The following is a 13,357-nucleotide window of genomic DNA, read 5'->3' on the forward strand; positions in this document are numbered from 1 at the left end:
TGTAAGTTATCGTAACTCTTCATTCTATGTGTCATTAGCATCAACATGTTGAAGCAATATTTCTTTTTTTTACTTAGTCCATGATGCTAGAGTCAACACGAGGTCAGAAGTTTTGCGAGAAGAAAACTATCCAGACGTTGGCAACATTATTTGATAGCTGGCCTGGGATGGACAATGACATCTCATCGTGCAACAAGGTAAGTAAAGTATTTTGTCCATTGTTATCATGGTTTATTGTTGTTTCTAGTAGCTCCACTTGTAGATTTATCTTCCCTATGCATCCATCGGCCGATACATCTTGTACGTCATCGAGAAAGAGGCACGTCGTCTATATATTCTGGATCCTATTCAAACATCACAATCGTTAGAGGAAAAAAAATTGCGGCATGCACTGAAATTAAAAAGTTTTGCAAGGGATTTCAAAGAAGCACTCGAAATAAAGCTGCCTGGTTGGAATTATGATATATCTAAATGGCAACGTTTATTTCCGTTCGGTGTTCCAACGAGTATAGACGGGTAATGGATTCATAACAAAAACATTTACTTTTGTTATCACTATATTCTATATATTATTAATCTAAAGTTTTGCAGGAATGTGTCTGGCTATTTTGTTTTTCATTTTATGCTCTGGTGGAACGGTAAAGAATTGGTCAAGCCGATTTGCACGGTGAGTATTGTCAGTTACATGTTTTAAGACCTTCGGCGTGAAATTTTCATAATAACTACATGTATTGTTTGTGCAGGATGGGTATGAATTGAGGAAGCAGTTTTTATTACACTTGCTAAAACATCGTGGGAATGAAGCTAAAGGAAACTTTCCTGATATTGTGAAAGAATTACTTAAGCGCATCATCTAGATATTAATAGTTTTGTAATAGATGTTTAGTTGGAACATCGCTCGGTTTGTTACATGGACATGTCGTTAATTTTTCTTCATGTTATCAATTTACATTGCAAAAATGAACTTCAGTTATTAAATAATTGCATTTGTGTTTTATTGTTTGTACGTGTGGAATTTAACATGTAACTCTTGTAAACTATTTCAAGAGCCCATGGCAACGCACGGGCACTCTACTAGTCCTTCTTAAAGTATGACAATAACTATCACATCAGGCAGCATACCTCGGCCATCATTCAGACATCCAGTGCCTCCTTATACATGTCCTTGATAAAAGAAAATGTTCTTGAAGCATTCAAACCATCTTCTAAGCTCTAGGGATAACACGGATAATGAGTTGAATGTCATAAACTATATGAGAAAACTGATGAGTGGAAAGACTCAGTATATTACTAGATATCATCTCCGGATCCAAAAGGAATTATTTCCTATCAACTTTGATCCTGGAGATTATGTTTAAATATTTTTATAAAAGGAAGGAACCATCTGAATGTTTTTGAGAAAAGTGATTTTGCAGAATCACTACAAAACCATAAATTGATCGACAAGTCTCGTACAGAATTTGACGTAACTTAGTGGTTAATCCTGCTTCAGTAGACATCAGCCCCTACTCATAATTTCTCTAAATTGAACAGTAACATCACAAACCCTAATTTTTTGATGCCAAACTTAAATCTTGGTATGGTGATTATTTCTTTCCATCAAGAGCAAGGAAGGGGATAAATCTGAAAATCCATACAATCCCACAAGATTCGATCAAAAAAGAGCGAAGTTATACTTACAAGGGCCTGAAGACCAGCGTACCTCGCCACCGTCGTAGCATCGCCTACGAAGGCCTAGCCGCGATTGGGTCCTGAAGTTTGGCGTCAGTGGCGGGCGATGGGCATCCACGACGGAACAAAAGGAGACGAGGGCGTTGTGCGCTACCTAGGGCCTCGGCAGCATTGGTCATGCCGCCCATGCATTGGGCCAGGCCTAGTATCTTAGTGAGAGGGATGGATGAATCGCAACGTTGAAAACACGTCGCACTCGTCGGCTACCTTCTTTGTGTGATCGCAATGATGAAAATAGGAAAACGTATGACATGATCTGACCTGCTGCTGCACACAACATACCTGGTCAGAGGGGGGCCCGGGGTGGCTGCCCCCCCCCCCCCCCCCCCCCCCCCCCCCCCGCGCCGGCCCTGGATGTATCATGTTGCTAAACTTGTTTCTGGAAAATTGAAATAAAGAAATTCTCGATATCTCACATTTTTTATGTGAATAAAATATTTGAACGATCAACCATTGAACAATTAATAATGCAAAATCCACGGCGAAACTAAAGCAACAAAGCATCGGCCGTTCTTGTGCGAGTGTGTGCATGCTTATGAGAAGGGGTAGTTTCATCGAAACATCACTCACATATACATTGTTTCATATTAGCTTAGGTACCTACGCATGCTCTTGATGTCAAGTATCTTCTCATACTCTTCGAGATCGGCATCGGCGATACCATCACCACTACCAATGTAGTAGCAATATTCCTCATAGGAATCGTTGTAATCCGGATAGTAGGAATGCCAATCATCTCTAAGTTCACGGTAGTCATAAATAGGAAGGATCTTGTACTCATAGTCAACCTGTTGGTCACTGGAGTACTCAGGGTTATCCATATTGATCTGGGCAAGCTTCACTCGTAGGTTGTCATCCATGTTATCCATGTCAACAAGGCTGCACTCTTGCATGTTAAGGTACTCTAGGTCGTGGCACTTATCAAGGATGGTTGCCAGCTCTTCATTGTCGAGCATAAGGCGGACAAGATGCAAGGAGCGTAGCTTGTGCATCCTTGCGACCATAGATGCTACCCCGGCACTAATACACCCGTCTTCATGGCCATGCATGGCAAGTCTGAAGTGTTTCAACTCTAGGCATATTCCCGCGACTAGCTCAACCATCTCCAGTGTATTGAAATATGAAGGCAGTGAAATCTCAAGCTCCTCGCGCAAAGGTAACATCTTGATCGCCTTTGCAAATCCATGGGTGGAGAACTGGAGACAGAGCACTTGATGAGATGAAGGCTCTTCAGCGAGGGTGCCCTGCAAGGTAGCATTAGATATGACTTATGAGTAGGGATGCAGAACGGCGCCCGATCCGCCCCGTTTCCAAGTCAAAATATCTCAGGTTAGTTTTAATTCTTCCGGTCAGATTTAGCTTAGTTTGAACTAATATCATGCTTATGCAGGATGGCCGCCTGCATCCCTACTTATGACTTATGAGTGATGAATGAGCATAGCATCTCATTCGAAACAAAAACACTTTTGGTGAGGTCTAAAATTTAAAACCTTCTAAACCAAATAAACGACGAGCACTAGAGGAACGCAGTAACAAATCGAAGACAGGAAAATCCTAAGAATATGGGGAGGGTTCGAGGATCACGGAAGAACTTGTTAAATCTCTTACCGCTGGGCGAGTAGCAGGAGCGTGTGGTCGTCGATGCCCTCGCTCAGGAAGGCCTCTGTCTGCCCCGCGCCGAGCCGCAGGGCTTTCCCCACAATGGCGTTAACGCTGAACTCGGGGCAGAACGTGGGGACGTACCACATGCCTTCGCGCAGGTTGATGTGGCGCCACAGCTCCGGCTCCTCCCGGGCGGCGCGGCGCCAGGAGCGGCACACGCCCGCCACGCCGCCGACCAGGAGCTCGGCCTGGTCCAGCCGGTGGAGGATGCATGAGATGAGGTCCGGGTGCAGCTCCGCCCAGTCTCTCTCCGGCGGCGGCGGCGGCGGCGGCGGTGCCCTTTGTTTCTTGGAATATCGGATTCGCTGTGACGCCCTCGCCAGCGGCGGCATCGCGAACGCGATTGGTGCCGTTAACGACTACCGAGCTGGCCTCGCACCGGCTTCGATTGATCATTTATAGCGTGGGCGGATGGCTATTTATTTCAGTTCGTAGGCAGGTCCGTTGCTGATTAGGTGCCTTTATCGCGGCCCGTTTGTGATGAGATGGGCTTGCGTTCGACTGTTTAGGGTCAGGCTTTCTTGTTTTGCTTCTTGTTTTCTTCTCTTTTACTTCTTATATGCGTCCCTTCGGGGACATCAGATAAAATTGGAACGATACAAAGAAGATTAGCATGGCCCCTATACAAGGATGACACGCACTTCTTATATGCTTTTTATTTTCTTATTCATTATATATTTTTCACCAGTTTTCTTTGCTTTTTCCTTTTCTTCTTCTTTATATGTTGGCTTTCTTTGTTTTTTTCTCAGTTTCTTTGTTTCTTCAGCCTTCTTTCTATTTCTTGGTAAGTTTTGACTGAAATTTGTTCTTCAGTTTTCTTATGCTTTTCTTTTTTTTCATCGGTTTTGTTCATTTTTATTTTTTTTCTTTCTCGGTTTCAAGCTTTTCAAATACATGTTGTCATTTTATTTCTTCTTAAATACAATGTTTTGAACACTTTTATGAATACATGGTTAACATTTTACAAATACATGGTGATTGTTTAATTGGAATAAACATTTTCTCCCACACAATATGCATTTTTTAATATATCAGTAACATTGTTTATACATGTTTAACATTTTATAATACAAAATTATTTTTTAAAATATATATTATTTTATGTCTATTTTTATTTTATGTATGTTATACATTTTTCGTATCCATCAGGAACATTTGTTTATACAGGTTTGATATTCGTATACAACGGTAATATTCAAATACATCAGCAAAAAACGGGCATCTATATAGTGTCGGGTTCACTACAGTGAACCAATGCGCTTGAGGCTACAGTGGCCATCTCGACCCAAGTCGCTACATTCCCGATTTTGCTTCTTGCCACTGTGTGCTACAATGGGTCAGTCCAGCAACGCTCGCACATGTTTGCTCGACAAACCAACGCAATCGCGCGGCACATAACGTCCCGTCCTGGTCGGCCGCCTTGCGAGTCGTATGATCACGGGAGCACCTATTTTCCGCGTAGGTTGGCAAATAGACACCAATCATGCATTCTGGGCCAGCCCATGTGTGGACTTTGCACCCCTTTTTCTTTTCATTTTCATTTTTTTCATAGTATTTTTGTTTTTTATTTCAATTTTTACTAATTTGAGAACTGTTCACAAATATCATATTTGATAAAATGTTCGGGATTCCAACAACTGGTCATGAATCAATTTTTTCTCAAATTTTCAAAAGAATGTTCATGAATTGGAAAAAAAGTTTGAAATTTAAACAAAACCAAAATACAAAAATGGTTGTGAATACAATTTTTTTGCCAACTACAAATAAATTTCGCCAATACAAAAATGGTTCATGCATTCAAAAACAGTTCACGATTCAAAAAGGGTTCATGATTTCAAGAAATGTTGCTGAAATCCTAAAATATTCGTGAATAGATTAAAATTTGGTATCCATTTTTTTTGTGAATTCAAAAAAATGTTCATAAATTTATAAAATGTTAATAAATTCAAAAACAATTTGTGTTTTCGAAATACAAAAAATGTCCATAATTTTCAGAAAATCTTATGGAATTTTTTTCACGAATTTAAAAACTGCTCCCGTATTTCATAAAAACATGTATTTGAGAAAAAGTTCATGAATTTAAACGTAAAAGCCAAGTTGGGCCAACCCATACAAAGGACGAGCGTGCGGTAGGTCGCTATTCAGTGACCTATCTGTGAAATAGGTATCGCCTTCCCATGTGGTCGCTCGATTTTCACCCTTATTGTCACATCATGTGCGTGAATAGTGAAACAAGAGGCCTGACATATCTCATTTTGTTGCATCGGCATAGCCTCCCCGCCCCCATATGTCCAGTCGTCACCCTGCTCGTAGTATCGGTGTAGGCCTTCGACTAGTAGAAATGCCGGCCACACAAGTTCTCGTCATCATCACAACATTCGGTTGTCACCGTCACATCACCTTTGGTAGTCGATGGCGCAACACTTGCTTGCACGTCGTCTCAACGTTCTCGACTGTGTGGAAACATCATCGTCGGCTACTCCCATATTGCCGCCAGATGATGGGAGCATCTTTGGTCGACTCGCAGGACCAAAGCATGTTCGGCGTTCCAATATCTAATAATACAAGTTTTTTATTTGAAAAAGGGAATTTTGTATTAACTCATAATGAAGCATCAAGAGGATACAAAATATAATTGGCATACACTTGACCTCTGCATAATTAGGATGCACACAACCAACATTAATGCACATAGAGTGGATCACGTAGGTAAATAGCAAAGTAATAGAAGACTTATGCTATGCATAGGAGGATGGAAAACAAAAAGAAAAGAAGAAAAAAAAGAGCGACATTGAATTTCGTCGAGCTGTTGTAGCCACCAAAAAAATTATGTAAGCGCATATGGTCCAGGTGTGATATCCACGGGAGCTAAAAACCATACGCACAACAAAGCAATATAGCCAGTCACGGAGCCACTGACCGTAGAGTAGAAAATCACCACCACTGAAATTCGACCTTGGAGATAACCCGGCAATCTCACACTTCCATCGCCAGTGTCTGTCAGTGGTAAACCTCAGACTATACACCATGGGATGTCACTGTCCCGCCGAGGCTGTGATTATCACCAGCAAATTGCATCAAGATGGTTTTTATTGCCGATGCGGCCAATGTTATGGAGGTTGTGGTGTTTTGTTCCCGCTGACCCACAACTTTCGAGGTTGTGATCTGCTGGTCGTGCGAACACCACTAGTAGAAAAAGAGGCTTCCATACGTCCCCATTAGTCCCCAAAATAATCGAACCGCGATCAAAGGGGTCTTTAGTCGCGGTTCGGGAGGAGACCCGCGACCAACTATCTGGGCCCAGCGCGCTCGGTCGACAGCTGGCGGACGGGAGGGGCTTTAGTCCCGGTTGGCCTGGCCAACCGGGACTAAAGGCCCATCCCTATATAGGACTCAGCTCACTTCACTTAGCCACAATGAATTAGTTTTATTTTTTGAATTTTTTGATATATTATTTGTATTTTTAAGATTTTCAAATGAATTAGTTTTATTTTTTTGATATATTATTTCTATTTTTAAGATTTTAAAATGAATTAGTTTTATTTTTTTGAATTTTTTGATATATTATTTCTATTTTTAAGATTTTCAAATGAATTAGTTTTATTTTTTTGAATTTTTTGATATATTATTTCTATTTTTAAGATTTTAAAATGAATTAGTTTTATTTTTCTGAATTTTTTGATATATTATTTGTATTTTTAAGATTTTAAAATGAAAAGTATTTGAAAAAGGACCTTTAGTCGCGGTTCGTGACACGAACCGCGACTAAAGGCTCTTTCCGCGCGGGAACGAAAACGGCGCGAAAAAACCTTTAGTCGCGGTTCGTGACACCAACCGCGACTAAAGGTACCCCTTTAGTCCCGGTTGGGGACACCAACCGCGACTAAAGGGTACCTTTAGTCGCGGTTGGTGTCCCCAACCGGGACTAAAGGCTTGCCCTATATATTCTCCGTGGCCCTCGTCTTCTCCGCGCTAAGGACCAAACGCATCCAGGACCTCGTCTTCTCCGCGGCGCCGCCCTCGTCTTCTCCGCGCCGCCGCCCTCGTCTTCTCCGCGCCGCCCTCGTCTCCGGTAGGTGCCCGCCGCCGCCTGCCGTCCTCCTCGCGTGCCTAGAAGAAGAGGGGACCGCCGCCGTCGTCTTCTCGCCCTCGTCTTCTCGCCCGCCGCTGCCTGCCGTCCTCCTCGTCGCCGCGTACTGGATGCGCGCCTTGCCAGCCTCGCGCGCGTGCGGAAACGGCGCCGCCGTGCGTGCCCGTGCTGGAAACTAAAAATGTTTGCACTAAATAATTAAATACAGAAAAGGAAACTAAACCTGCGGAGGAGGCCTTTAGTCCCGGTTAGCCACGAGAACCGGGACTAAAGGTCCTCCGCCCCGACGGACTCCTGGCGCCCACGTGGACGGGCCTTTAGTCGCGGTTCGTAAGAGGCGCGACTAAAGGGGGGGGGGCTTTAGTCGCGCATATTTAGTCCCGGTTGCACAGCCGGGATTAATGGCCTTTGCGAACCGGGACTAAAGGCCTATTTTCTACCAGTGACCATGGGTAGATTGTGTCGTTGGATTCTTTCAAGTGGGACTCGGTTGCTTTATGCCCGTGCTCCAGCATGATTCGCTTGAAATTGACCAAGAGAAAAAAGGCACGAGAAGTTGTTGAACGATGAATGACAAAGCTTTTGTGTCTTGAAGTAACGAAAAGAGAGTTTTCAAGTGATGAGAGGACATCATGTTTTATCTCTAGTTGGGAGTGGAAGGCATAGATTCCAAGAATTACATGAGATCCATACTGTTGGGGAACGCAGTAATTTCAAAAAAATTCCTACGCACACGCAACATTCATCTAGGTGATGCATAGCAACGAGAGGGGAGAGTGTTGTCTACGTACCCTCGTAGACCGAAAGTGGAAGCATTATGATAACGCAGTTGATGTAGTCGTACGTCTTCACGATCCGACCGATCCTAGAACCGAAGATACGGCACCTCCGCGATCTGCACACGTTCAACTCGGTGACGTCCCACGAACTCTAGATCCAGCTGAGGTCGAGGGAGAGTTTCGTCAGCACGACGGCGTGATGACGGTGATGATGAAGTTACCGACGCAGGGCTTCGCCTAAGCACTGCAACGATATGACCGATGTGGAAATCTGTGGAGGGGGCACCTCACACGGCTAAACAATCAACTTGTGTGTCTATGGGGTGCCCCCTCCCCCGTATATGAAGGAGTGGAGGAGGGGAGAGCCGGGCCTCTCTATGGCGTGCCCAAGGGGGAGTCCTACTCCCACCGGGAGTAGGATTTCCCCCCTTCCCTAGTTGGAGTAGGAGAGGAAGGAAGGAGGAGAGAGGGAGAAGGAAAGGGGGCCCGCCCCCACCCCAATTTGGATTGGGCTTGGGGGGGGGCCCAACCTTGGCCGCCTCCTCCTCTCTCCCACTAAGGCCCAATAAGGCCCATATACTCCCCGGGGGTTCCGGTAACCTCCCGGTACTCCGGTAAATGCCCGAACTCACCCGGAACCACTCCGGTGTCCAAACACAGGCTTCCATTATATCGATCTTTATGTCTCGACCATTTCGAGACTCCTTGTCATGTCCGTGATCACATCCGGGACTCCAAACTACCTTCGGTACATCAAAACACATAAACTCATAATACCGATCGTCACCTAACATTAAGCGTGCGGACCCTCGGGTTTGAGAACTATGTAGACATGACCGAGACTCATCTCATCTCCGGTCAATAACCAATAGCGGAACCTGGATGCTCATATTGGTTCCTACATATTCTACGAAGATCTTTATCGATCAAACCGCATAACAACATACGTTGTTCCCTTTGTCATCGGTATGTTACTTGCCCGAGATTCGATCGTCGGTATCCCAATACCTAGTTCAATCTCGTTACTGGCAAGTCTCTTTACTCGTTCCGTAATACATCATCCCGCAACTAACTCATTAGTCACATTGCTTGCAATGCTTATAGTGATGTGCATTACCGAGAGGGCTCAGAGATACCTCTCCGATACTCAGAGTGACAAATCCTAATCTCGATCTATGCCAACCCAACAAACACCATCGGAGACACCTATAGAGCATCTTTATAATCACCCAGTTACGTTGTGACTTTGAGAGCACACTAAGTGTTCCTCCGGTATTCGGGAGTTGCATAATCTCATAGTCATAGGAACATGTACAAGTCATGAAGAAAGCAATAGCAACAAACTAAATGATCAAGTGCTAAGCTAACGGAATGGGTCAAGTCAATCACATCATTCTCTAATGATGTGATCTCGTTAATCAAATGACAACTCATGTCTATGGTTAGGAAACTTAACCATCTTTGATTCAACGAGCTAGTCAAGTAGAGGCATACTAATGACACTCTGTTTATCTATGTATTCACACATGTACTAAGTTTCCGGTTAATACAATTCTAGCATGAATAATAAACATTTATCATGATATAAGGAAATATAAATAACAACTTTATTATTGACTCTAGGGCATATTTTCTTCAGTCTCCCACTTGCACTAGAGTCAATAATCTAGATTACATTGTAATGATTCTAACACCCATGGAGTCTTGGTGTTGATCATGTTTTGCTCGTGAGAGAGGCTTAGTCAACGGGTCTGCAACATTCAGATCCGTATGTATCATGCAAATCTCTATGTCCCGTTCCGACACTTGATGACGGATGGAATTGAAGCGTCTCTTGATGTGCTTGGTTCTCTTGTGAAATCTGGATTCCTTCGCCAAGGCAATTGCTCCAGTATTGTCACAAAAGATTTTCATTGGACCCGATGCACTAGGTATGACATCTAGATCGGATATGAACTCCTTCATCCAGACTCCTTCATTTGCTGCTTCCGAAGCAGCTATGTATTCCGCTTCACACGTAGATCCCGCCACGACGCTCTGCTTAGAACTGCACCAACTGACAGCTCCACCATTCAATATAAACACGTATCCGTTTTGCGACTTAGAGTCATCCGGATCAATGTCAAAGCTTGCATCGACGTACGAGCTCTTTGTCACCTCCATAAACGAGAAACATATCCTTAGTCCTTTTCAGGTATTTCAGGATGTTCTTGACCGCTTTCCAGTGATCCACTCCTGGATTACTTTGGTACCTCCCTACTATACTTATAGCAAGGCACACATCAGGTCTGGTACACAACATTGCATACATGATAGAACCTATGGCTGAAGCATAGGGAATGACTTTCATTTTCTCTCTATCTTCTGCAGTGGTCGGTCATTGAGTCTCACTCAACTTCACACCTTGTAATAACACAGGCAAGAACCCTTTCTTTGACTGGTCCATTTTGAACTTCTTCAAAATCTTATCAAGGTATGTGCTTTGTGAAAGTCCAATTAAGCGTCTTGATCTATCTCTATAGATCTTGATGCCCAATATATAAGCAGCTTCACCGAGGTCTTTCATCGATTTTTTTATTCAAGTATCCTTTTATGCTATCCAGAAATTCTATATCATTTCCAATCAACAATATGCCATCCACATATAATATTAGAAATACTACAGAGCTCCCATTCACTTTCTTGTAAATACAGGCTTCTCCAAAAGTCTGTATAAAACCATATGCTTTGATCACACTATCAAAACGTTTATTCCAACTCCAAGAGGCTTGCACTAGTCCATAAATGGATCGCTGGAGCTTGCACACTTTGTTAGCCTCCTTTGGATCGACAAAACCTTCTGGTTGCATCATATACAACTCTTCTTCCAGAAACCCATTCAGGAATGCAGTTTTGACATCCATTTGCCAAATTTCATAATCATAAAATGCGGCAATTGCTAACATGATTCGGACAGACTTAAGCATCGCTACGGGGGAAAAAGTCTCGTCGTAGTCAACTCCTTGAACTTGTCGAAAACCTTTCGCAACAAGTCGAGCTTTGTAGACAGTAACATTACCGTCAGCGTCAGTCTTCTTCTTGAAGATCCATTTATTCTCGATGGCTTGCCGGTCATCGGGCAAGTCAACCAAAGTTCACACTTTGTTCTCATACATGGACCACATCTCAGATTTCATGGCCACAAGCCACTTCGCGGAATCTGGGCTCATCATCGCTTCCTCATAGTTCGTAGGTTTGTTATGGTCTAGTAACATGACGTCCAGAACAGGAGTACCGTACCACTCTGGTGCAGATCTTACTCTGGTAAACCTACGAGGTTCAGCAGTAACTTGATCTGAAGTTTCAAGATCACTATCATTAGCTTACTCACTAATTGGTGTAGGAATCACTGGAACTGATTTCTGTGATGAACTACTTTCCAATTCGGGAGAAGGTACAATTACCTCATCAAGTTCTACTATCCTCCCACTCACTTCTTTCGAGAGAAACTCCTTCTCTAAAAAGGATCCTTTCTTAGCAACGAATATCTTGCCTTCGGATCTGTGATAGAAGGTGTACCCAACAGTATCCTTTGGGTATCCTATGAAGACACATTTCTCCGATTTGGGTTCGAGCTTATCAGGTTGAATCTTTTTCACATAAGCATCGCAGCCCCAAACTTTCAGAAACGACAACTTGGGTTTCTTGCCAAACCACAATACATAAGTTGTCGTCTCAACGGATTTAGATGGTGCCCTATTTAATGTGAATGCAGCTGTCTCTAAAGCATAACCCCAAAACGATAGCGGTAAATCAGTAAGAGACATCATAGATCGCACCATATCTAATAAAGTTCGGTTACGACGTTCGGACACACCATTATGCTATGGTGTTTCAGGTGGCGTAAGTTGTGAAACTATTTCACATTGTTTCAAATGAAGACCAAACTCGTAACTCAAATATTCTCCTCCACGCACTACTAGGAAAACGGCTATAGCTAATATGGACATTAATGGCCCACCATGTATGTGGTGCGCCACTGCTATATGGCAGTGGCGCACCAGATATAGGTGCGCCATTAGTGGCCATATTACTAATGGCGCACCTTGTGTGTGGTGCGCCACCTCTAAGTTTCTCCTAGGCACACCCCCTCCCCAGACTTACCAGTGGCGCACCGTGGTCTGGAGTAGTAATAGCGCACCACACCCACGGTGCGCCACTACTAACAATTTTTTTTTCAATTTTTTTTCAAAACTAGTAATGGCGCACCACACACCAGGTGCGCCATTAGTAACCCTGGTTACCAATGCCGCATTTTTAGGAGGTGCGCCATTGGTAACCTGAGAGCAGCTAGATATTTTTGACAGCCACCTACCACACTCACTTTCCCCACTTCATTCTCTCCACCTCTACCAAGCTTGGTCTCGGCTGCCTCCTTCTCCTCACCTCATTTGCACCATAGATTCACCCAAATTAAGTGGTTAAATTACCTTTTTTGATAGGTAAGTAAGGGGAAAGCTTTCTTTATGTTCTAGATCTACTTTTTTCTCCCTCCAACAACGTACACACTTTTTATGGCCTAGATCTACGTATGTTTGTGGTGTTGCATATGTTTGTGTTTGCAGGTACCGGTATTTGAAATGCGATAGTTGCCAACATTTTGCCGGAATGTTGATTCGTTTCCGTTTCGGCGAGAATTTGGCACTATGCATTCTTTTTGGTCCTATTTTTAGGCAAAGTCATGCCAAATTTTTTTTTTTGGTTCTAAAATATCGTTTTCCTCTACCCCGCAGGCGACCATGGTCCGCACGATGACCGAAGGCATCGTGAATAGGTTTTTGAGCTCCGCAAAGGCCGAGATGCTTCAAAAGAATGAGGCGGAGATAAGATGTCCGTGTCGAAGATGCAAGCTGAAGAGCCTTATGGACCCGGATTCCAGACAGGTGTGGGACCACCTGCTCTTGCGTGGTTTCATGGATGGCTATCGGTGGCAAGGTGATGAAGATGATTATGAAGTCGTCCATGGGGGCCAGGCAAGAAATAAGGAAGGGCAGCAAGACAATAGCGGCGAGGGCGGGCGAGAAGACGAAGAATCTCCAGGACATGATCACGAAGT

At 43.6% G+C, this 13,357-nt stretch overlaps 1 long non-coding RNA gene and 1 other non-coding gene across 2 annotated transcripts; both read left to right on the plus strand.

The window, feature by feature from the left end:
* Positions 1-123: 123 nt before the first annotated feature.
* LOC123142398 (uncharacterized) lies at positions 124-951 on the plus strand. Its single transcript, XR_006470570.1, has 3 exons — positions 124-197; positions 592-667; positions 744-951. It is a non-coding gene; the product is annotated as an uncharacterized lncRNA (long non-coding RNA).
* Positions 952-3,956: 3,005 nt separating this feature from the next.
* Positions 3,957-4,058, plus strand: LOC123146500 (U6 spliceosomal RNA). Its single transcript, XR_006472762.1, has one exon. It is a non-coding gene; the product is annotated as a U6 spliceosomal RNA (small nuclear RNA).
* Positions 4,059-13,357: the final 9,299 nt, after the last annotated feature.

Source organism: Triticum aestivum, chromosome 6D (assembly GCF_018294505.1).
Source record: "Triticum aestivum cultivar Chinese Spring chromosome 6D, IWGSC CS RefSeq v2.1, whole genome shotgun sequence".
Classification (NCBI taxonomy): domain Eukaryota; kingdom Viridiplantae; phylum Streptophyta; class Magnoliopsida; order Poales; family Poaceae; genus Triticum; species Triticum aestivum.